Genomic DNA, 4,792 nt, shown 5'->3' with positions numbered 1-4,792 from the left:
ATGTTAGCTAAGTAGGTCAATGTATTATACGTTTTTATTTTAAACGTGGCGAATCACTGACATTTAGATCTAGTTGAGAACCAAACTTAAATGACAGTTTGTAGAGGTGTTCACAGTTTGTAGAGGTGTTCACAGTTTGTAGAAGTGTTCACAGTTTGTAGAGGTGTTCACAGTTTGTAGAGGTGTTCACAGTTTGTAGAGGTGTTCACAGTTTGTAGAAGTGTTCACAGTTTGTAGAGGTGTTCACAGTTTGTAGAGGTGTTCACAGTTTGTAGAGGTGTTCACCCAACACCATTCGTTATAGAAGACATCAACGTCACAAGCTGTGGTCAATTTAGACCAATAGCTCGTTGCCACGTCATACAGAACTGTGACGTAGCAACGAGCTATTGTTCTAAAATGCGCACAGGTTGTGACGTTTCAGGTCAGTGTTCAGGCCTTCTATAAGGACTGGTCTCGGTTCACCTCAGAGCCAACAACTTTCTGAAGGTCTATCTCTATCACATCCTAAAATATGGAATTTTCATTTAATATCTGGCTTAGCCAGACAAAAAAAAACAACATATCACATTGTGTAAAGAAACTAGAGGCTAGAATCTATTTATAGTATTTGGTTCACATTTTAACAAATATGCGCAAACAAATCTTCAATTTAGTTCTTGAAGAAGGTCACGAGGTCACTATCATAGTCAAAGGAAGTGACGCGTTAAGAGGATCTTTGAGACGTCTGCACTGACGCCTTATATTTTTACCAAGCTCTAAAGGAGAACTTGTTAATTTTTTTAAAGCTTATTACATGTAATACAATGAATATAAACGCAAACAATATCAGCATGAACAGTATAATACATCAATAACATCAATAGAATTAACATCAATATCAACAACAGGAATAACGCCAGCAGCATTAATAATTAATCTTCAACATCAGTAATATTAATAATATAAGAAAACCTTATACCTACTTAGGTTGGTCTTAGTTTGTTGTTCTTGGTTTTATTTTTTCTTCCTTTAAAAAATAATTTTACGATCAAACGTATCCCACCAACATGGCTGACAAAAGGCAGAGTACAACTCCAACAGGATCTTCCACCCAGAAAAACCATCGACCTAGTCACGAAGATAGGGGGAGCGGTGGCTAAGTGGTTATGCGCTTGGCTTCTGAAAATTCTGAACCTGAGGTCCTTTGTTCGAATTTCGGTGAAGACTTTGATTTCGAATTTAGGGATTTTTAGGGCATCACTGAGTCCACCCAACTCTAATGGGTACCTGGCTTTAGTTGAGGTAAGTAAGGGCGGTTAGTCGTTGTACTGGTCACATCACACCCTGCTCTTTAACTGTTGGAGAACCTTAAGAAGTACGAAGGCGAAATGAGGGTCCATATATTGTACTCAGGGTCGGCCCTAACTATTGAGAGGCCCTATGCGAAACGGATTGCGCGTGGCCCAGTCTGTCAAAATTAAGATTTTGTATTAGAAAATACATTCGTCTTTGCAATAAATTTGTATTAAAGGATAGCCGATAATTCCGATTTTTTTTAATCGCGCGTGTGATTGGCACCAAATACGACAATTTTGTCCATTTTTCAGGAGATTTTTTAGTAATTTCAGGAGATTTCCAGGAGAATCAGGAGGCCGCGGAAACCCTGTTATTATATATAATTGATAATGGTTTAATTTACACATTTATACCTAGAATTAGCGCGGGGCCTATGAAGGTATAGATTGCAGTGGCATAAGGTCGGCCCTGATTATACTTACTAATTTAATATGTACATTTATTGATCAAATGAGTTATGTGTTTGGTGTATATGGGCAGGTTATAATAGAATGCACCTGATTTCAGTTTTGTGTTTCAATTATATAGTTACAATATTGTGTTTTGTTCGAGCCGCGTGCTTCACTTGGTTTAGAGTTTAGTAGATTATATTTAGAATGATACTAAATATAAACGTCCTTCAACTTTTTTTTTATTTTTTAAAGGGATTTCCTACAAATGATTTTATTGAAAACTTGTTTCTGCAATCTATTTCAGAAACCTAGATCTGTTAGAGTAGTGTCTATGTCTCTAGAACCCAGTGACTAAGTTCCTGAAGGCACCTACAAATCATGCAGTTGTCACCCCTACATTGAATGTTTGGCTCAGCTGTCATCAGAAATATCTTGCTAAATCTATAATGGTTTCTAACTGGATCAAATATGTTTAATGACTCCACTCCGTTCCCCAAAAATTTTGAGCCCCCCTCACGGCTATGTTCCCCTCTAACCACTCGGTAGTGACGTCGTCGCGTACTCTTAAAAGTGTAGTGACAGACTTCACGGGCATGCTTTCGTCACGTGACTGAGTGTCGCGTCATGTCGTCGTCTGCTGCGTTCCTAACTTCCTATGGTTTTGGTCGGCACACGGCTTGGGGAATAACAATAACAAAGAATTTCGGGCGCCAACCTTAAGAAAAAGAGAAACAATACAGTCAACCGAGCGTCACTATTTATAGACATGACAATGGCGTTGTAGTTATTTTTAGTAACGTTCCTTAGCCTACTTCTTGTTAGCCTCCTGCTTCGACAGTTCGTCCTCCACCTCATTGCTATTTTGTTTTGTGGACAAGGTTTCAGAAAGCCTTGAAGACAAATTCTAAAATAGATTTGGAACTATTTATTTTGGTTTTGAATATTTTTAGTTTGGAAAATATTTGTTTTGTTTTATAAGATCACATATACAGGTCTAGTTTAAAGGCAGATTTCTTGTTCCATATGCTAGAACAAATTTGTAGAAATACTCCTTCTTCTAAGTGCTATTAAACTAATTAAAGCATGGAAGAGGTTGCCTGAATCAGCCAGGAAAACCAACGACTTGGAAGATTGTGTCATTGATTAACAGGCATGACTAGATTTACTTAGGGACACTTCTACATTTTCTTGTTTGAAGTGACATCTGTATTTTATAAGAAGATATGATAGTTTTGACTAGAGGACTCAGAAAATAATATTAATTGATTAAACTGAAACTTGAGACAATAACTTTTGTTATTGAAATCAATTCCTACATTTCGTACAAAGTCTGTTGTAAATGTCATATACATTTTTATGTTGACATTGGAAAAGAAAAAAAATGTCCAGCATGGGAAATGAAAGCCAGGATATTCGCTTGATGCATTATCATTTGAACTGAACAGCTGTATGTACACAATTTCAGCTTGAAAATAAATAATTTCATTTTTAACCAACTTTTGATCACCTTTTGATTATCTTTTGACCACCTTTTGACCACCTTTTGACCACCTTTTGATTATCTTTTGACCACCTTTTGATTATCTTTTGACCACCTTTTGACTACCTTTTGACCACCCTTTGACCACCTTTTGATTATCTTCTGACCACCTTTTGATTATCTTTTGACCACCTTTTGATTATCTTTTGACCACCTTTTGACTATCTTTTGACCACCTTTTGATTATCTTTTGACCACCTTTTGATTATCTTTTGACCACCTTTTGACTATCTTTTGACCACCTTTTGATTATCTTTTGACCACCTTTTGACTATCTTTTGACCACCTTTTGATTATCTTTTGATCACTTTTTGATGATCTTTTGACCACCTTTTGATTATCTTTTGACCACCTTTTGACTATCTTTTGACCACCTTTTGACTATCTTTTGACCACCTTTTGACTATCTTTTGACCACCTTTTGATTATCTTTTGACCACCTTTTGACTATCTTTTGACCACCTTTTGATTATCTTTTGATCACTTTTTGATGATCTTTTGACCACCTTTTGATTATCTTTTGACCACCTTTTGACTATCTTTTGACCACCTTTTGACTATCTTTTGACCACCTTTTGACTATCTTTTGACCACCTTTTGATTATCTTTTGACCACCTTTTGACTATCTTTTGACCACCTTTTGAATATCTTTTGACCACCTTTTGATTATCTTTTGATCACCTTTTGATTATCTTTTGACCACCTTTTGACTATCTTTTGACCACCTTTTGATTATCTTTTGATCACCTTTTGATTATCTTTTGACCACCTTTTGACTATCTTTTGACCACCTTTTGATTATCTTTTGATCACCTTTTGATTATCTTTTGACCACCTTTTGATTATCTTTTGATCACCTTTTGACTATCTTTTGATCACCTTTTGATTATCTTTTGATCACCTTTTGACCACCTTTTGACTATAAATAAAGTGTTATAGCTAATTGTAGGAATTGGAGGCTGAGTGGTTAAGCGCTCTGCTTCCGAACCTGAGGTCCCAGGTTCGAATCCTGGTGAAGACTAAGATTTGTTTACTTTCGGGATCTTGAAGGCGCCTCTGAGCTCACCCAGCTCTAATGAGTACCTGACATTAGTTGAGGTAAAGTGAAGGCGGTTGGTCGTTGTGCTTGTCACATGACACCCTCGTTAACCGTGGGCAACAGAAACGGATGACTTTACACATCACCTGCCACATAGACCACAAGGTTGTGTGAAGCCGTGATGATGACAGCGTCGATATTGAGGGGCCATGGTCCAGGGCTTTGCGAAACCTGTAGTACAGATTTTGAGTCAGTGACCACAACAATCTGTGTTGCCATCAAATGTCCCTCTACGAATTGAGAGTCAATGACTTTTAAGGCTTCACAGACTGCTATGGCATCCGCATCAAAACTGCCAACACTACCACATGGTCTAAAGATTTTGATTGTCAGAGCCAATAAAATCGATGTAGGCTCCATAGCCTGCTCTTCCAGAATCTATTGATGCCGACCCATCAGTGTATGCAAAAATGTCACTGGGC

This window comes from Biomphalaria glabrata, chromosome 4 (assembly GCF_947242115.1).
Source record: "Biomphalaria glabrata chromosome 4, xgBioGlab47.1, whole genome shotgun sequence".
Classification (NCBI taxonomy): Eukaryota; Metazoa; Mollusca; class Gastropoda; family Planorbidae; genus Biomphalaria; species Biomphalaria glabrata.
Note: the sequence above shows the minus strand (reverse complement) of the source record.